The following is a 21,738-nucleotide window of genomic DNA, read 5'->3' on the forward strand; positions in this document are numbered from 1 at the left end:
CTCTTTCCGAGGGTAGAGTACCTCAAGAGTGGAAGATGGCTCAGGTTAGACCCATCCGTAAAAACTCTGCCATCCCCTGGACGGAACTGTCCAACCTCCGTCCCATTTCTCTCCTCCTGTTTCTGAGCAAATTAACAGAAAAACACGTCAATATTCATCTGTCGAGCTTTATCGAACAAACTGGAGGCCTGGATTACTCCCAGTCCGGCTTCAGGCCAAATCATAGCACCAAATCAGCTCTCCTCTCAGTGACAGATGACATCCGAATGTCCCAGGATAAGGGGAACTCAATGACTCTGGTGCTATTGGACCTGTCAGCAGCGTTCGATACGATATCCCATGACATTCTGCTCAGTCGCTTGGAAGAGGTGGGGCTTGAAGGCCGGGCACTGTCCTGGATGAGGAGCTTTCTATCGGGCCGTACACAGTGTGTTAGCATGGGCTCATTTCGATCTACTTCTGTTGAGCTCACTAAGGGGGTACCCCAGGGCTCTTGTTTGAGCCCAACCCTTTTTAACATCTATGTGGCCCCCCTAGCTGGCCTTATGAGAACATACTGATTCATCCCAGTGTCATACGCTGATGACACTCAGCTTCTCTTCCCTTTAAAGACACTTAGTGCCACGGTCAAACAGTCCTTCTCTGAAGGTATGAAGGCCGTAGCGAGATGGATGGCCTCAAATTTCCTACTGTGTAATGTGGGAAAGACCGAGGTGATGCTCTTTGGGGAAGCAACATTATTGTGGACCCCGGACTGGTGACCCTTAGACCTAGGTTCCGTTCCCAGCCCTAAGCAGGTTGTGAAGAACCTTGGTGTGCGGATAGACCAGGGTCTTTCACTAAAGGGAAACATAAATCAAACAGCTGAGTCCTGTTTTCACGTAATAGGACTTCTTCGTAGAGTGTTTCCTCTTTTACCAGATACTGCTAGAAAGACCCTTGTTCAGGCCCTGGTGCTCAGCCGGCTGGATTATTGCAACGGACTGTTGATTTCAGCAAATGATAGCCTTAGTAGGCTCTAGGTGGTACAAAATACTGCCACTAGGTTAGTTCTAAACGCACCGCCTAGATCCCCCTCACGCCCGTTGATGGAAAAACTCCATTGGCTGCCGATCCGTCAACGGATCAAATTTAAGACCTGCTGTGTTGTCCACAAGGGCCTACACGGTTTGGGCCCTGCGTATCTGGCTGGTAGGTTTGTTCCCTACAACCCAGTACGCAACCTTCGTTCCTGCAACCAGTCCTTTCTTCAAATTCCAACCATTACAAATGCGTCCTTCCATGTCATTGGAATGGTAGAAACTGAAAATTGGGTGTCTAATGAGATTAGGGGCGCTCATGTAAAATTTACACACAATTTTTTATGAACTCACAGTATCCTGACATTTGCTACGTATCGCTGTGCCTTCAGAAAAGGAGAGTGTACACCCAATCCCTCCTATTAAATCAATCAGAAGATTGAATGCAATTTTAACAGTTTTCCGAAGCACAAGCCAAATAACATATAAATTGACAATACAAAAGAATATACAGATTGATCTCCAAAATATTGTGCTTGTCTTGTGTCTTTATTTCTTTTCACTTGATCAAAGTCTTCCACTCCCGTATGCCAACGCGTTTCGTCTCCATTGGGTGTGTACCCACGACTTCCTCAGGGCTTATGTATCCTGTAAGCTCCAGATTACTGTCCCTCGCAGTTGCAAGAAGTAGGTTGTCTTTCCCAGGGTAAGAGTCCCTTTCATACTTTAAAAACTTTTTTGAATATCCGATTTTTCACCATGTAAATCCGCTGATTAAATCAAACAGTCCGCTTAAAATATTTCTCCAGGTTGTCTCCCAAGGTTCAATTACTCATCTCGTACATTGACATTCCTCCGATTCTATCCATATATTAGAGAAATGACAAAAATGCGGAACCAGTACTTCCGCCTAGATCCTCAGGTCCCTGCAGTACGGGCAACCTGTAACTCTCCTCGCTCAGCATCTTGTGAAATCACATACTATAGTAGCAGGATCTAGTAGTGGCAGCAATGTGGTCTTTCATGGTTAATGACTGATCTAATTTTAGGCCTAGATTTTTAACACATTGTTCAGGAACAGGAGCTGGTCCCAATTGTGAGGGCCACCATTCATCAGACCAGCTAGCTGAGGCTTTCCCCGTTAGCATGACCTCTGTTTTTCCAGGATTCAACTGGAGTCAGTTCTGTGTCATCCAGCTAGAGATTACAAGCATTCCGCTGGAGATCCGCAATTTCTCTGCTTCTATCTTTGGGCCAATAGTAAATATAAGCTGAGTATCATCAGCATATGAAATTATCTCAAAACCTAGCTTTTCTACAATTTTATCTAACAGATATGGCCGTAGCATGATAGTTAGCGTTCTGTCTGACAAAGTTATGCAACCACTTCAAGGCTGTCCCTTGAATGCCACAGGAAGCTAGTCTCTCCGCAAGCACTAAATGTGAGATGGTATTAAAAGCCGCCGAGAGATCTAGAAGGATCAGTACTACCGATCCTCCAATGTCTATTTTCTGTCTGAGCGAGTCAGTTACAGCGTGCATGGCAGTCTCGGTACTGAAGCTCGGTTGAAACCCGGATTGTGATTGATACAGAATTTCGTTGGACTCCAGGTATAGACTTAGTTGCTTGTTAATTATACTTTCCATCAGCTCGCCCAATAAGGGTACCAAAGGAATAGGGCGATAGTTACTGAGTTCTCGGGGATACGCAGTTGGTTTCTTCAATATTGGACGTACGAATGCTTCCTTCCATGTTATTGGAATGGTACCTGATTGTATTGAATAATTATTGATATTTAGAATTGCTGGCACGCAACGAGTGGCTAATAGGGCCATTGTCTTTGGAGGACAAAAATCTTGGGGTGAGCCAGATTTTGAGAAGGAGAGAGCATTGAAAACTTCCTCAAGCGTGGTTAACTCGAAACAATCTAAGGTGCTAGCTGCCATTTTTTTCTAAGCCCTCAGTTCTAGTAGAGGCTTCAAGGTCTTGAGAAGTGATCGATGAAAAGTTAGCATAAATATAAATGATCTTTTCTTGAAAATAGATTTCTAACGAATTACAAAAATCTTGGGTTTCCATAGGCGATTGTCTACAGACATGAAGAGATACGAAGTCTTTTACTATATTAACAAGCATTTGCAATGCAATAGGTCTCGCATTCACGCAAGTTTGAGCTATTGACATTGCAAATAAGAATGCCTTTTTTTGTTGCTTTTGTTTTAAAAACAAAAATAAAAGGCATTGTTATTTACAATGCCAATAGCTGAAACTCTCGTAACTGCGAGACTTATTGCATTGCAAATGCTTGTTCTATGTGCATAGTCGGAGAAAAACTATTGCCTTTATTGGCAGAGCTCACCTTTTGTAACATCGCTGGTACAGTCTATCATAATAACATTGGTATAGTCCCCCATCTTATGTCTTCGTTGGGCTGCCCCTCCCTCATTGTCATCATAGGTACACTGCATCTGCATATGACATCATGATAGGATCTCTGCTTATGACGTCATTGGTGCAGTTCTCCTAATTTATTTATAGGACAGAAAGATCTCACAAACGTACAGCAGCAAAGCTATCAGAAATGTTTATTTAGTTAAAAAATGGCAATTGATCCCTCGGACAAAGAACAGTTTTTTTTGTCTCTGATGACTTACTTCGGACCTCGGCCCAGTTTAATTCATGGTGGCCCGTGGCAATCAGGTTATTCCCAGACAGCGGGACCATGTGGCCTCGTATCCCCGTCATGTGCTATCCGCGACAACCTCTGTGGCCTCTGTCTCCGAAGAGATCCATCGCCCAATAAGGCAAGCATGGTGCCACAACACCACAAAAATGACCTAGGCACAGTGCCTCCCACTCCAGAGTTATACATCCGCAAGCCCCTGGGCACCGATAGGCACATCCACGGAAAGGAATCACCACACTATGCCTTTCTCTCCAAGGATCTGTATTTCAGTGCCCCAGAGCGCTGCACTGCACTGCTACAGAAAAGTGCCCTCTCGTCCCCATAACAGGTACAAGGTGAACCCTGACTGTACCAGAACATTCCCTCACCCCTGACAGACTGTCAACACCTGCACTCCTACAGGCAGAACTGTGATGTACATTCTGATCCAGTGCTTTAAATGGGCTGCTACTCACAGGTACTGAGTACCGACACTTCTTATTTTTATCACTCTGAGTACCAGTACTTATGAAGGGTAGGCGCAATGGCCTCTAGTGGTGGTAGCCTGTCTCTTTGACAGCCAACGCACTTTTATGGCCCTGAGCTGAGCCCCCGCTGAACTATTCCGCGTGGGCTCATTTGCATGATATCCGGGTGTTCGCCCTCATGCTGTGTTGCAAGGAGTGGAGGCAGCCCAGTGGTGATACAAGCCATGGGAGGTAAGGTGGATAAAAGGGCTTTTGTCTGCTTATGTTTGTCTGTTTACCTGCTTGTGTGTGTGTGTGTGTGTGTTTTTGTGTGAGAGAAAAACTAGAGAAATTTTACAAAATAAGGAAATGTTAAAATGATCAGTGTTTGACTTACGTTTTGTATAACGAATTAACCTGTTTTGTTTATAGAATCACATTTCTCATGTTTTGGTATGTGTTGCAACTAGTATACAAGTCAATACGCTTCGCATGTCTTGCCGTTAGCCCCGCCCCTAGACCCGTCCACTCGCCATATTCAAACCTGCAATATTGTTTCCCCATTTAAAGCACTGCTCTAATCTCTTCCCTTCCTATTACTTACTGTTTCCCCTCGCCACTACACTTTTCCCTCAAGGCATTTGGAAGCAGCCCTAGCTGGTAAAAGCATTTAACAAAACAATCATTCAAAATAAAACACATGTTTCTGCGATTTCTTGAATGATTACGACCACTTCCAGCCACTCACTCCGGGTGTGAGGTGACTGACAGATGGTCCTTTAATCGCTACTAATCACTTTTGAGACGGATAGCTTTTTTCCAGTCACCGATGTCTCTCTCGCCCTCTGGGCTCCCGGGATGAATGAAAGCTCGCTCTTACCTCTGACAGTGACACCCAGTAACTCACTGCTTGACAAATGTGAGTGAATTTGAAAATGCATGCTAGGCATCGAGCAGGAGCAAGAAGCATCATTTGTCAGTGATGAGGTCCATCCCGACAGGCAATGCCCAGAGACCACAGCCATCCGTCAAAGGACTGTCTCTAAAGACAGCTACAGTGATGAAGGGCCGGATGTAAGAACGGTTTTACCCACTCTGTATCTATGGACACGTGCGGGACATAAGGGCCGACAGGTTGAACCCCAGAGTGCAGAACACAAACCAGGGGCTGGACCTGGAAAGCAAGAGGTGCTTCAGTGGAATCGCCTCCTTCTTCGCATGCCTCACTGCCCTCCCAGCTCATTCTCACCGCTGTGTTATATTATTATCTATTCTGCGCTCCCAGTCACCACACCCATACTGCGAACAGCAGCAGAGATGACGTGCCTGGAATTAGTAACACCGGGAGAAACGTGTCGATTGTGAAGAGTTATCTGAAGGGGTATCTTGTACTGAGGACAGGGGACGCAAAAGGGTTAACACAAGGAATCCCCAACACCAAGTAAAAGGAAGTGTGAAAGAGAGAATCTGGCATGGAGGAAAGGACCGTATTAGGAGTCAGCCCCTACCCCGGTTAGATGAAGCCCCGGCAAATGACAGGTAAGAGTGGGGATGGGGGCATGGAAGAGTGTGTCAAGACTCAAGAGGGACTTCCAGCACCGAGAACATGTGTTACTGGAAAGTACCTCCAGCATGGGTATTTAACGACTGCTCCATCCCCATTTACTCCTCACCAAAAACGGCAGCGCATTACAATACAATTATACTAAGAGATACAAATTCGTGAATAAAACTCCAATTCTACTCTTCCCAAAAGCAAGAGTTGTTAGAAGTTGGCTTGGAAAAATATGTATTTCCGCCTGCAATGTACGTCAATGCATGACACGTTTAATTCCTCGTTTAACAAGCAATGTCTGCCAGTGCCGTCAGATGGTTCGCGCAGTGACGCTTGGCCGTGCGCCCTGCCGCTAGCTCCAGCTAATAGGGGCTGTGCACAGGCGGAGGCCCTGTCTCGGCAGCTGTGGAACAGGAGAGGCAGCCGGAATCGCTGCACAGGTGAGGGGTGAACGGGGGGGGGGCATCAGCCATCACGGAGGGATTTTTGTATGTGGGCACGAGTAATTGACAGGGGAGAGTTACTTGGTCGGGCCAGTGCTGGTGTGCTGTGACTTCGGTGCATGCGCATTGACGGGCCGTGGTTTGCAAGGGAGACAGGAGATGGGCACAGCGAGCGCCTGACCTGATCTGATTCCTGAGGCTGTGCGTGCCCTTCTCCTGTCTCCTGGGAAGCAGAGCCGGTGACTATAGGTCTCTGGCGAGACAGCGCTTCGCGCTGTAATCGCCACGAGACCTAAAAAGGGCCTTTGGGACGTTACTGGCACGTTCAATTTGGACGTCTGGCTGATTTTAAATTCAGATTACAGCTAGACAAGAATTGTTTAAAGCGTAGTTTGTTTTGTGGGTCTTTACTAACTCGCCAAAGTCTCTCCAATCTCTTGCATTTGGATTTTTCAATCTTTAGCTCCGAGGTGCACCAGGGGGCTGATGGTAGACATTGGGGAGAATCCAAAACTGTCACAAAGGTGGTATTAAATTCTTCCAACGTCGTAGGTGCATCCTTATCCTTCTTTTGTGATTCCAGGTGAAAATCCTCATTAAAGGCTTCTACAGGAAGATTTCGCCAAGGTCTTGTGCCACTTGTTTTTTCCCTGCACTTAAGTCTGAGCTCTAAGGGCATGGCTGTTGGATAGAGAACCTAATCATTGAATGATCGGTCCAAGTGAGAGAGTCTGGGAGGTTACAGGTTAGATGATCAATATTAGAAAAGATTAGGTCTAGCGAGTGGCCAGCTGGATGAGTTGGGCCTGTAACTCTTTGGGTGAGTTCAATCATGTCAAGAGTAGAGAGGAGTTTATTAACCTCAGGGTTCGCATGATTTTCACCATGAAAATTAAAATCCCCCAACAAAAGAAATGTATTTGAGGAGAGCACATGTATAGCAATTAGATCTATCAGTTGGTCCGTGAAATTGGTCTTAGTTCCGGGGGACGGTATATTAGTGCACCGTTCCAACTATCTGTTTGTGACGTAATAATCTTGAAAATTCCCAGTTCTATACTTTCATGCATGGCACTCAGATCCGTCACGTGAGACATCCTGTGATTCTGGGCAAATCATTCAATATCCACGTGCCTAACACAAATGAATGTGTCCATCTGTAACGCAACTGGGGCTCAAATAAAGCACTATGATCCCCGATACCTTCGAGTCGAGTGCGAGCTTAATAAAACTCTGAAAAAAATGCACGGGACATTCCTATTCCAACTCTAATGCTAACCCTATGAAGCACCCTACAACTTTAGGGCTACTTACACAAAGACGGACTGTAATACAAGTCATAGAGTTTCAAACCCACTACTTCCTGAAGTAAGCCTAAAGGAGGTTCTGGCGGTGCCGTACCGAAAGAACCAGTGGAGGCCAAGTTGCGTGAAGTTTGGGTGGTTTCCTAGGGTCAGCTCAAACTGCAGCGGTTTAGGGAACGCAACTCTTCCCCCTTCAAGAGTTTGACATCAGCCGCTGTCCTAGTGGTTTATGTACTGTCTAATTATTTTAAGGGGCTGAGCAACCCCTGGTCATAAGCAGTGAATACCCATGCTCCTCCAGAACAAGGGCTGTCTGTCCCCTGTCAACACTCAGCATTTCTGTAAGGAACCAGTTACGTTTCAGCCCCACACAGGACCAAACTAGTCTTCGTGGATCTCTAGGACCAAACACTCTGGTCCTGTGATCGGGGTCGATCAGCAGCCCTAGTTTTGTTGTTTTTGCCTGAAGTGCTCACCCCATGTCTGCTAAAGGTGGGTTTATGAGAGAGAGTTTACTGTTCACTGGCCAGCCGCCTACAGGTGCTGCTGGAGAGGGTCTAGAATAGGTTGGGTTTGCAGGTATGATGAGGGACGGCTGACCTTTCCCACGGAGCGGCGCTGTTAGCAGATAAATGTACACACTCTTGCTGGTAGTACTAACAGTGGCACACAGGGCTTGGCATCAGCATCATCGTTCCTTTGTAAAGCGTACATGTATCTATTACTTTCATGTTTTACATCTCAAACCTTGATTTCCAAACCTGTGCTGAATATACTCAGCCAGCAGCCCATCTGGACATGGTTGGAGGGGGCCTGATCCAGTCACTTATTTCGATTGTGAGGATGATTAAGTGGTGATAAACAGGTTCGACATTGAAATCCATCGGCTTTGAGTCTCTGTGTCCTTCCCTTTAAGATTTCACTAATCAACAGTGTTACATCAGGCCCCTCACACCTCTCCGATGAGGAACACCCTAGACCAGTGGTCTTAAAACCTTTTAATGCCACACTCCCAACCCCACAGCGATTGTCGGGCGCCCCTCAGAATTTTTCAAAATTATTCTATTCATTTGGCAGTGTTTAAATATGTCTAGACTTATTTAAACATTGCAGTTAAGTACTGTTTTAAGAATGCAATCAAATACATGATTGCCAAACATACTATTCTGGTCAGGCAGGCTTTAATATAGCCTTATGGCCCACTGCCGAGAGCATGCGTCTCAGGCCTGTAACGGGGTCAGGGCCTTTAACGACCGGTGTATCCAGAGGCAGAAGGGCTATAAGGCAATTAGAAGATTACACCCACTGAGGTTAGAATGTTCTAAATTAAAAAGAGAAAAACATGAACACAAACATTGGGATGATGGTGCTCCGGACTTATACCAGCCATTACAAGCCCGGCGCTGCTTTAATGGAGCTCCCAACATTCCAATGTTCTAATAATGGGTACAAATACCCACAGTGTGTTTATGTGAAGTGGGGGTGGGGGTTTTGAAAAAAATGTGGAGTCCCGTCCCTTTTGACACATACCCCTAGCTAGGATATAAACAACAAAACAGCTTAAAACATAGCACAGTTAGCAATATAATGCTTCTTTTGACCAGAGCCTAGAGCCCCACCTGGGATCATCTCAGGACCCCCTAGGAGGGCCCACCCCCCAGTTGGAGGCCCACTGCCCTGGACATACATTTCAAGCATTCTCAGATCCTAAAAAAAAATCACATAAGAGCTGACAGAATGTGAGTGAATGAATGAATCAAGATTTATTCAGGAATTAATTAATATTTCACGAAATTGATATAGCAATAGTACAGAAGAACAAGTAAACGACTGAAATGCATTTTAACAACAACTAATCAATTCATAAACACTGGTAGGAAACAAGGAACTGGTGGATCAAAAGGATAAGATACATCCAACGTCTAAAACTCATTAAAAGTTTGATGAAACATTCAAAGATACACAAACTGACTAACTAGATTCCATGGTTAATCACGCCGATAGTTAAATCAAACTTGCGGAAATAGGCTACCAGCAGCATCCTCCAACTTATGGGTGATAATTTTTAGGCTAATGAAGTCACTTTTTGACCTAAAACTCTATAGTTTGTTTGTGTCATACTATTGGCCATTTACTACAGAACGTCCAGATCATCTGAGGTTAGGAGGAAAGTTAGAGTCTCACAGTAGCTTTCTTAAAAAAATGATTTTCATTTTGAGGGCTTTAATACAGTGAAAATGTATCTCAATACATAACTGTTGGCAAATTGCCGCTTTGTTATCATTTTATCCGTCCCTTCAGAGTCAGCAACTAGGTGTTTCAGAAATGTATGACCTTTTTATTCTGTACACTGCAGTAAAAGCTAGGGACAGTTGTCGTGTGCATCAACCAAACTACCTTTTAAATTAGTTTGAGCATACCGAGTGCCCTCCGCCTAGATTGAGAGACCAGTTCTCGGTGAACACCCACCATGTCATACAGGACAGGTAGCCAAGGCGATAGGGAGTCATCTTTCTTTACTTGAATATCATTGGTTCGCAAAGCCTTCCATACCAAAAGTGCCATGGTGGATGGAACTCTGGCTCTGTGGCTGTGCTATGCTCTTTCTAGCATTTTACGGTAACTAAAGGTTTAATTTCCAAGTTCTGAAAGTGACCTCGTCCTAGTCTACCGGACATTGACCTAGTGTGCTGGGCTGTATTTGAAACCAGCTTTATAGGTATATCAGCTACCACCTGTTTTAAAGTGAACCAGGGTCAGAAAAAGCCAACCCTTAAATAACCATAGCTTTATAACTGTTCACCCTTACAAGGTGCTCACAGCTTTCTGAGAAACTCTTTGTACTTTGGCTCCTTTATTCCACGTCCATCACAGATACGGTGGTCTAGATATAACACAATCTAACACCCAGTATATAAAGTTGCACTAAATAAGACCCTTAAAAAAAGTCTCTTTGGAATATGACAAAATCTATGTCTACATCCCTCTTGTAGCAGAATACTTACAAGTACTGAACATTTTATGACATTTTTATGAATTGTTAACAAGGGGAGTGCCAAGCCACAGACATATTTTTAACTTTCCTAAGAAATGATACATTGGTTGGACAAAAATGACTGAATTAAAAGAAGTGAAGCCCAGGTCTTTGTATCACAAGTAGCACTTATCTCTCTATTAACACACAAGAGCTAGTCCCATCTCAAAGAAACCTTGTCAGTCATGTGAACACCGAAAGCAGAGCCATTCTGAGAGCAGTCACACTGTTGAGACAGGACCCCTTTCTAATGGCACCTCTGCCAGACTCCCTGCTGACAGCAGTCACGCTGTCGAGACAGGACCCCCTTCTAATGCCACCTCTGCCAGACTCCCTGCTGACAGCAGTCACACTGTCGAAACAGGGCCCCCTTCTAATGCCACCTCTGCTAGACTCTCTGCTGACAGCAGTCACACTGTCGAGACAGGACACCCTTCTAATGCCACCTATGCCAAACTCCATGCTGACAGCAGTCACACTGTCGAGACAGGGCCCCCTTCTAATGCCACCTCTGCTAGACTCCATGCTGACAACACAAATTATCTTGAGTTTAGGGGCGCAATATCATTTCTTTACAATCAGCAGTAAAATGCCAAAATCCAAATCATTTTTTTATTCTATTACATATCTTAAACACATGCCTTTCTTTTTAATATGTAAAACTTACTCATTATTGTGTACATTTTATAGCATCGTGATTGGTTCTACCTTTATATTATTTTTATACAATCAATCTTTTTTTTCATTTCTTTTGTGGAACAATCATGTCAAAATCGAGCTCCATTAGCCATCAAAAAATCGTCGTCCAAGAATGTAAAATGGTTATTTTGCTTAACTATCACACAGTCAGTGTCAACTATCAGTTACTTTTATAAATGATTCCTCACACTCCTGAAGAGAAGCCGCGTGCTCACCCTGTCTATCACACAGCATGCAGGTTGGAGACTTTCATTAATATTCTGTATCTGGTGAACAGACACTGTGTGCTCAGCCTGGCTATCTCACAGCTGCAGCTCTGAGACCTTCATTATTGATACTGCACTATTCTGAAGTGAAGTACTCAGCCTGGCTATCACACAGCTGCAGCTCTGAGACCTTCATTATTGATCTTGAACTCTTCTGAAGTGTGCTCAGCCTGGCTATCACACAACTGCAGCTCTGTCACCGTTATTAATGATCCTGCACTCTTCTGGGGTGAAGTACTAGGCCTGCCTATCAAACAGCGGCAGATCTGTGACCTTCATTATTGATCCTGCACACTTCTGAAGTGTGCTCGGCCTGGCTATCACACAGCTGCAGCTCCGTGACCTTCATAATTGATCCTGCACTCTTCTGAAGTGAAGTGCTCGGCCTGGCTATCACACAGCTGCTGCTTTGTTACCTTCGTTACTGATCCTGCACTCTTCTGAAGTGTACTCGCTCTGCTTGTCACACAGTTGTAGCTCTGTGGACTTCATTATTGATCCTGCACTCTTCTGAAGTGTGCTTGGCCTGGCTGTCACACAGTTGTAGCTCTGCAACCGTAATTATTGATCATGCACTCTTCTGAAGAGAGGCTGACGTCTTTGTAGCTTTGAAAGTTGACAAAAGATCTTCACACATTTACTGCAATGACATGGCTTTTCACGTGTGTGTTTGCTGGTCAGTTCTTATATATACATAACATCTACTTCTACATTCACTGCATTTGAATGATTCCTGTGTGTGTTTTCTGATGCCTTTTTTGACCTGAAATATTTATGAATAGTAATAAAACCCCCCCTTTTTTTTCTTATCTTTATCTTTTTTAGAAACTTGGCTGTGAATGGAGCACAAATGTATATCACGGATAGAAGATATTGTTACGAGCACAACGCAATCCACAAAACTCTATACACTAGAGATATGAGCACGGATCTATATCGAATCTTAATATAGATACCACATTTCAATATTGATTTCCCATCGGTAAAACGAGTAGAAGGGGTGATACTCTGTAGGTAAAGAGTACATTATTTTCGAAGGCCGTAGAGTTTATAACCACTAGTCTCTTTAGTCTCTGCTTTTAAATGTGACACTCTCAGACTACTGACCGTAGAAAGGAATTAGGATATATAAGGATATGGGAGTAGTGGCTAGCTAAATAGCATGCAAGACGGGTTCGTCATGGGTACTATACCTGACCGGATTAGAGCTCTCTCTCCCTCCTTTCTTATCTCTTACTATTCTTTTTCACTTAATAATTCTTTTTGTTCTACTACTCAGCATCTACTGTCTGTCACTTATGAGTCGTTTCCTTCACCAGTCGGACATTGTCTCCTCCATGTTCTTTAAGTTCCTTTGAACGCAGTATGGAATTGGGGTACTATACCCTTCATTGTCTTCAAATGTAAACATTAATGTAATTTGCTGCTTTATACCACACACCTTGGAAATGTGCCCTACACTGTTAAACACAATTGAATTGAAAAATTGAATTGAAAAAATATTTATATTGCGCAGAACACTAACCCGAAGGTATCAAGGCGCCTAGCAAAAAGGTCAGGAAGGACCAGAAAAGGAGACATTAAGATCTTAGATATAAGCTTGCTTGAAGAGAAGGGTCTTTAAGGCCGTGCGAAAATTCTGAAGGGATGGGAGGGATCTCAGATCCAAAGGAAGTTCATTCCACCACTTAGGAGCAAGAGTGGAAAAAGCTCTGCCGCCCCACCTAGCTTTCCGAACACGGGGGGCTGCTAGAAGCCGTTTCCCTGAGGAACGCAGGTCTCTTCGGGGAACATAGTGGGAGATAATGGATCCAATTCCAGTGTCGCTCTTTTTAGCGATGGCTCTGTAGGTCATACACAGGACCTTAAACCGGATACGCTGTTCTACCGGCAGCCAGTGCAGTGTTTTCCTGGCTGCAGTGGCTGAAGAGCGTCTGGGAATGTCCAGGACAAATCTGGCTATGGCGTTTTGGACCACCTGCAGGCGCTGCAGCTGTCCTTTATTGAGTCCTGCATACAGCGCATTACAGTAGTCCAAGCGCGAGCCGATGAGAGCGACAGCTATTTGTTTTCTTGCCTGGAGGGAGAGAAATTTCCTGACCCTACGGAGAGTATGAATCAGGCCCCAACAGGTGGAAACAGTTCTGCTCACCTGGCTGCCTAGGTCAAGGGCAGGATCTATTATCACCCCGAGATTTTTAGCAGAGGATGTGGGGGAGGGACAAGTACCAAGGGAGTCAGGCCACCAGTTGGCTGACCAGATGTTTTCTTTTCCCCCAAACACCATCACCTCCGTTTTCTCCCCATTCAGTTTCAGAGAGTTCTGAACCATCCACTTACCGACCGCCTCCATACAAGATCTAAATTTGGGGGCGATTAGTTCATCTGAATGGGGTAGGGAGACGAGGATTTGAGTGTCGTCTGCGTACGAAACTACCTCCATCCCGAAAGATCTTATTAATTTGGCCAGTGGGGTAACATAGATATTAAAGAGGGTCGGGCTAAGGGCCGACCCTTGAGGAACCCCACATAGCACAGGACGGGATGGAGATAGAAACTCCCCAAGCTTGACTCTTTGTTCCCTCCCTGTGAGAAAGGAGGTCAGAAGATCAAGAGCTGCGTTCTTCACCCCCACCTCCCTCAGCCGAGATGTAAGTACCGAGGGGGAGAGGGTGTCGAAAGCCGCCGTTAGATCTAGCAGGACCAGGAGAGATGTCTGGCCCTCATCTACTGATGTACGGATCTTGTCAAGTACAATAGTGAGGGCTGACTCGGTACTAAATTCTTTCCTGAATCCATGCTGGGAGGAGTCTAAGCATCCAGAGCTTTCGACAAAGGCAGCAAGATGTTTATTGAGATGAGTCTCAAGCATCTTAGCAGGGGCGGGGAGCAGAGAGATAGGCCGGAAGTTTTTTAGGACCCCCGGATCCAGGGAAGCCTTTTTCAACAGGGGTTTCACTACCGCCTTCTTCCACTCTGCAGGGAAGGTGCCATCTCTAATGGCAAGATTCATTATCTCCACCAAGGGAGGTAAGAGGGTCTCCCTACACTGTTTAATGACCTTCAGAGGGCAGGAATCCAAAGGGGATCCAGACTTAGTCTTGGCTAACAAGAGCTCAAGATCTTGTAAAGTCAGCGAGGGAGAGGTGTCCAGAGTGCAAAGAGTGGGGATTTCGGTGGTGGTTAAACTCATCTCTACACCAGGTATAGATGCACTGAGAGCAGCTCTTTGTTCCTCAAGGGCTAAGTAAATATCCTGGATTTTAGAGTGAAAAAAGGAGGCAATATTTTCACAGAGGTCCTGCGAAGGGATGACAGGGTCAGGGACTTGCAATCTGACCAGGGAGTCAACGGTTTTAAAAAGTTCCTTCGGGGAAGAAAGCGAGGAGGTCACAGTCACGAAATATTGTTGTTTAGCCTGCAAGATTTCCGCCTTGTATTTTTTAACCAGAAGTCGATGCGCGTCCTTGTTTTTGAAGTCCCAGCTAGCATGCCATAGTCTCTCCATTCTCCTCACTTCTTGCCTAAGAAGCCTAAGGGAGTTGGAGAACCAGGGGGCAGAAGGTCTCTTTCTAGCGCGGCGTCGGGATTGTTCTGGGGCCAGTTGATTCAAGGCCTCGGTCGTGACCTGTTCAAAATGGGCGACTGCAGTCTGTACGCTATGTGGGCCAGGGATGGTAAGGTTTGCAGCCCAGGGCACGAAGGAATTGCTGTTAATATTCCTGAAATTCCTCGTAATCTCTATTGTATGGTTTGCTAGTTTAGGGGAATTTACCCTGTGATGTTTCAAGAGAAAAGGGACCGCCAGATGGTCAGACCAGGAAAGATGAATCGGATCCTTGGTAGTCAAGCGAGGATCATTGGAAAAGATGCCGTCCAGGGTGTGTCCTGCACGGTGAGTAGCTCCCGTGACACGTTGCATAAGCCCGCAGGATTGTAAGGCCTCAATAAGACAGGAGGTGTCGGAGAGGTCGTGTCGTTCTAGATGGTAATTGAAATCACCCATGATGGAGAAATTATCTAGGCCAAAGTAGGGTTCAAGAGATTGGAGAAGGTGGTGCGTGAAGTGTGTTCTCGAGCCGGGGGGACGGTAAATTAGGATACCGTTAAAGAAGGGGCGTTGTTCTTCCTTTATTGAAAAGTAGAACGCTTGAAAACTGTCAGGGAAATCAGTCAGGGGTACAGTGTGACATTGAAGGTGATCCTTATAGAGGATCGCTATCCCCCCTCCCACTCGTCTCTGCCTATCGAGTCTGGCCAGGCAATAACCTTCCGGAACGGCCTCTATTAGATCGGGGTCAGAGGAGTCCTTGGCCCAGGTTTCTGTCACAAATACTACAGTGGGCGTTCTGTCCAGTACCAACTCCCTGAACATAGCCCTGTTCTTGATCAGCGAGCGGGCATTAATCAAGATGCCCTCTACTTCTGCTAAATTGGAAGTGGGAGAAGTAGGGAGTTCAAAGGTAGGGTCGATGGGAACGGGGTTGGGAGGTCTAAAAGAAAGGTAGCAGCCACAACAGGGGGGGAGCAGGAAGTCGTCCGGATCGTAAGTATGATGACAGCGTTTATTCCCAGGTTTAAGGGCCAACATATCACAACGAGAATAGCTGCAAGCGGGGGATGACATTTTGTCAGATTCCAGGGCCCAGCCGTCCAGCGCGTCCTCAGCGCGGACGGGCGCAGACGGGCTGGACTCTGGCGTGACTCCGGCGGGCATCCGGCGCATCCACTGCCGCGTCCGCTGCGCGGAGCCGCAGGGTACTCTTTTATAGTAACTAGAGCGCGAGGGCGCGCCTACACTCAAGATGGCCGCCAAACAGCCCTCGCCTCCCCGGGACCAGCTCTCAGCGTCAACACTCAGCTGAGAGCGGCCCAGGAGATAGAGGAGGTAGGGAACAAAGATGCTGATAAAATCCGCTTTTAAAAAAGCAAGAGCGAGTAAAATACACGCGTCACTCGGGACGCGCTAAAAATACACGTAACCCTCTGGAAATGTGTCTCAAATCAAATTAAACAAAGAATAGGAGAGAAGAACCTCCGGCTTCCGCCTCTCTCTCTCGCACGCATTCTCACACATACCCACCCTACCTCACATCAGAAACATATATTTAACTTCTAAATGACACCTTCAACTAGGACCATTAGTAAATCGGTTCATGCAGAATTCAAAAGATCCTACTTGTAAGGATATTTGAGCAGTCATCCCCTTGACAGGAAAAAAGAAATACAAATGAATGAATAAAATGCTTTAGGAGGCTGAGGATGCATGTGGAGTTAGGGGAAGATCACAGCACCACTGATTGTGAGGCGTGCCAACTGTTGAAGCAGAAGTCGCGGCTGGAGCGCTGGAAGCAACTACTCTCGGCAGCATCTCTCAAGATCGGCTTCATCCCCTCGATCTGCCTCCGCAGACGGTTTCAGAAGCGGCCGTCCTCGTCGGCATCCTCATCCCTCTCCGATGTCGCACGAGCGTCGCTCCCCGGTGGGTAAGTGTCGCAGCTTGTCCCCGGGGGCTGGTGTTCGGCCTGCAGGGGGCGTGGGCTCTCCGCTGGTGATGCGGCCCGCGTGTCGTCCTCCTATACACCGTTTCCCGGTGAGGGGGCGTCGAGAACCCAGATGGAGACATATACAGCGGCTTTGCAGGCCTCGTTGGCGTCTCCTCCTCCTTCCGGGACGTCGGCGAATACCTTGCATTGCGCGGGGCACTCCGCTGCGCCCCGGTGCCAACTGGCTCGGCTCCTTCGGGGGGTCCCTCCTTCAGACCACGGCACCTCTGCCTCGCCTCAAACTCCTGCGGGAGTCCCTGTAGTGTCGCGGGAGGTCCCCGGGGCTCAGGTCGCATCCCCGAGCTCCGCTCGGCCCTCTAGACAGGCGACGGCCTTGTCCACGGCTGAGCTGCGCCACAGGTGTCAGTAGACACCCACGTCCCGCTCTGGGTCGAGGCTGGACGGGGACCCTTTGTTCCCCTCTCGGCCCTCCACGCAGGCGGCTGCCTCGACGGAGGTCTAATCAGCCCTGGCGATGCCGCATGGGTCGGCGGACCACCTACGTCACATTCTGGGTCGAGGCTGGCGGAGTGCTTCTTGTCACTCCCCTGGTCCCTCTCGTCCCTCCACACAAGCGGCTCCTGAATTACTTCTTTTGCAAGCATATATAGCTTTTGCCCACAACTATTGCTTTTCTTGCATTTTGTCCTTTCAGACCATTCTCCTTACTCCTGTGTTTATCTTTTTAAGTTTTACTCTGTAAATTAAATTAACTGGGAACTTTTTTACCAATCTCAGGATTCTGTTACATTTTTTTTTAATTGATGGCTTTCAAACAACATTTTCACCAATGAACATTCTGTTTTTTTTCCTCCACGGACCTTTATTAGCATATTATTGAGATTAACTGGTAATTAATTACTTTGTGAAGAGAGACCATTTTTCGACAGCATTCGAATAATCTCCTTCGAAGTGAAAATCAACAATTGCCTGCGCAGTGCTTGTAATAGAATCTTTGTTGTTATCTGACCAATTAAGTTTCTTATATTTTACTGTTGTTATTTCACCCGGAAGTGTTGTATAGTTTTCATATCTTAGGCCATTTAGGTTTAACTCAATTATTTGTTGATCGTGGTCGCTTATATTTATTCTCTCTATCTGATAAGACAAAATTTTATGAAATAGATTATGAAATTGCCTCCTGTTCACGCTGCATTGTGGGACCTCGTGAGCTCTCCTAGAGAGGCAAGATGGACGTGGGCTTCTTCCGCGGTACAAGTGCCGAGCAAGAGAATCGTTTCGGCAACAAACAGAAGAAGCTTTTGAAACAGCTAAAATTTGCAGAATGCCTGGAAACAAAGGTAGATATGGTCAAGGTCAATATGGAAGTTATCAAGCCATTAATAACTAAGCGAATTACTGAAAGTCTGGGATTCGAAGACGATGTGTTAATTGAATTTATCTTCAACCAGCTAGAAGTAAAGAATCAAGATTAAAAAATAATGCAAATAAACCTTACTGGGTTTTTAAATGGTAAGAATGCCAGAGAATTCATGGGAGAGCTTTGGCCGCTTCTTTTGAGTGCTCAAGAAAATATTGCTGGCATACCCACTGCTTTTCTGGAACTGAAGAAAGAGGAAATTAAACAGAGAGAGATTGAGCAAGAAAAGTTGCCGTTTTTAAAGAAGCAAGATGAAGAGAAAGATAAAAAGGACAAAGAAGATCGAGAAATGAGGGGTTGGGACAGAAGATCCAGAAGTCCAAGAAGACGCAAATCCAGGTCGTCTTCCCCACGGAGAAGATCTCCTGGAAGAAGAGAGCGAAAACACAGCCATTCACGATCTCCTCGGCACTGATCAAAGAGTCGCAGTCCTAGTCCGATGCCTGAAAAGAGAGAACCAGAACCTCCCGAACCTGAGCCTTCTATGTTAATAAGGGAGCCTTCTGTTCAGGAAGCAACTTCAACCAGTGACATTATTAAAGTTATGCAACATGAACCTACCCCAGACATCAAGCAAGAACCATCCCCAGAGCAAAGTATTAAAACAGAGATGGAGAAGAAGCCCCGGGCCAGTTCTCGATCACGTTCCAAGTCCAGGTCAAGGTCACATTCACCTCCTCATTCCAGATCTCGGTTGCACCAGAGGTCACGCTCCAGGTCCTATTCACCGAGGAGGCGCTCAAGCCCAAGACGAAGGTCGTCTCCTCGCCGACGTACTCCTCCCAGGCGCCCTCCACCTCCTCCTAAACACAGGAGAAGGAGAACCCGAGTCAGAAGAAGACACCATTCATCAGCTTCTTTATCTGGCAGCAGTTCGTCTTCCTCTTCTTCACGTTCAAAGACTCCGCCTCCTCCAAAGAAACCAACAAAGCGAATTTCATCATGTCCTCCTCGAAAGCCCCGCGGGTCTCCTTCTGGCAGCCCCCCGGGTCTCCTTCTGGCAGCCCCCCTAGAAGGCGGCACAGGCCATCTCCACCTCCTAGCCCCCCTCAAAAAGAACGCAGATCTCCCTCGCCTCAGCAATCCAGTCATCAAAGGAAAGGTCGCAGCTCGGTGTCTCCAGGACCAAAACACAAAATCCTAGAAAAAAGGTTTTTACCACCCCAAGCTCCAAAACCGAAAAGAGTGGAATTGTCAGAATCTGAAGATGACAAAGGGAGTAGAATGGCAGCAGCAGATTCTGTGACAAAGACGGCAGTATAAATGACAAAATAGGCAGTCTTCATCTGGTACAGATTCTGGTTCATCATCCTCTTCTGAAGAGAGACCTAAAAGAAATGTGAAAAATGGTGAAATGGCACGTCGCAGACGTCATTCAGGCTCAAGGACTTCATCACCTTCACGAAGACGTCAAAAAGAGTTCTCTCCTACAATGCAGCAAATGGGAAAGAGGTGGCAGTCTCCTGTGCCTAAAAGACGACGAAGAAGCACATCCCCACCTCCAGTAAGAAGGCGCCAAACTTCTTCACCTCTACCTCCTCCACGACGACGTCGATCACCTTCACCTCTCAGGTGCAGGACACCATCTCCTCCTCCAGAGAGGTGCTCCCCTTCTCCAAGAAGGTATTCTCCACCAATACAGAGGAGGTATACTCCTTCACCGCCTCCCAAAAGAAGAACTGTTACACCCCCACCTCCACCACTTCTTAAAAGAAGACTATCTTCATCACCACTTCCAAAACATAGCATTTCTCGATCTCCACCTCCAAAACAAAGAATTTCTCCAGTGGCAAAGAGACACTCTCCTTCGTTGTCTTCAAAACATAGAAAAGGATCTCCTCCAAGCAGGTCAAACCGTGAAATGCGACCCCCACTGCAGAACAAAAGGCATTCGCCTTCCCCTCGGTCAAGACCTCCCTGTATCTCTCCAACTCCTCCTCCCCCTATTCACAGAGGACCTTTTCCTTCACCCCCAAGAAGACCGCAATCACCATCTCCAATCACTAGGCCCATCAGGAGAGTGTCATGGACACCTGAACCTAAGAAGATTAAAAGGGCTTCTCCTAGTCCGCTGCCTGTGAGGAGAGTGTCTTCGTTTAGATCCGTCTCAGGATCACCAGACCCACCTCCTAAAATGATGCTCCCACCCCCATCACCATCCAGATCACGATCTCCCTCGCCAACGTGGTCACCCGCACCACCAGCAAAGAAAGCTCAAAGTGCTTCACCAAGTCCATCTCCTGTATGGACTTCTGACCAAGAGGGTGGCGGAAAGAAAAAAAACGAAAAAGAAGCTTAAAAAGCACAAGAAGCACAAGAAAGAAAGGGGTTCTAATGCAGAGGGGTCACCTAGCCCTCCTGCTTCATTGTTTGAAAGAGGAGAAATGGACGATGATAATTTACATATAAAGGATTCTGAAAGTGATGGTGAGGAAAAGCTTGATGATTTAGAATAACACCTGCGAGAAAAGGCCTTGAGGTCTATGAGAAAGGCTCAAGTGTCACCACAGCCTTAGCTGCCATGAACTGAAATATTTGATATAATGTATATTTTATTTGGTTTCTATTCCTCAAATTTCTGTTTCAGTTTCCAAAATATGTTTCAGCTTTAGATTATAACGTATGCTGTAATGGGTAGAGGTGAACAATATTAAAAACAAATAATAAAATGGGCATGGATTTCCATCAGTGTCCACAGTGTACTAGCGATATCCTTTCACTCACCATAGTTGTAACTTCCATAAAATTAGGGTACTTCAAGAACCAAGGATTTATATGGAATATAAACATGCCAAGGAGCTTGCAAAAACATTATTTATGAAGTCTGATAACAAGTTGGACACACATGGGAGTATGATAAAAAATATAAAATGATTCTGTTGAACTCTGGTTCTTACACATGTTTGAAATTGAAACCACTGGTTAAACTTTCAAGTCAACAAACTATTTGAATAAAAAATGTGTGTAATGTTGACTGTATTAAAGTGAATCAGGTTTGTACTTTCTGTTTATCATAAAATGAAAGATTGGAGTTTGCCAGAACACTGTGGGTTTTCTCTTTGTAACAAGTTGATTTGAAGCACTGGAATTTAATTTGTATTTGTATTTTTTAAAGGAGAGTTTGCTCGTTCCCAAAGGGACTCCTAACATTACATTAATCTGTTCACTACAACTGCTTTGTTACCTCCTCCATGTTGTTTGATTGCGGTTCTTTCAGACTATCTATGTGTCAGAGCTGTGGGCTTTAAAGGGCAAATAGATGGACGTGGACAGTGAATATTGTTGCATTTTTTAACAGGAGCTGTATAAAACTTGTGAATTAAATAAAGTAAATTTCATAATTTTAGAAAGCTTGGAA

The 21,738-nt window shown here is 45.8% G+C and overlaps 1 pseudogene; it reads left to right on the forward strand.

Annotated features, from left to right (window-relative positions):
- The first annotated feature begins 18,189 nt into the window (after positions 1–18,189).
- Positions 18,190–20,896, forward strand: LOC144805500 (uncharacterized; annotated as a pseudogene).
- Positions 20,897–21,738: the final 842 nt, after the last annotated feature.

This window comes from Lissotriton helveticus, assembly GCF_964261635.1.
Source record: "Lissotriton helveticus chromosome 1_1 unlocalized genomic scaffold, aLisHel1.1 SUPER_1_unloc_12, whole genome shotgun sequence".
Taxonomy (NCBI): Eukaryota; Metazoa; Chordata; class Amphibia; order Caudata; family Salamandridae; genus Lissotriton; species Lissotriton helveticus.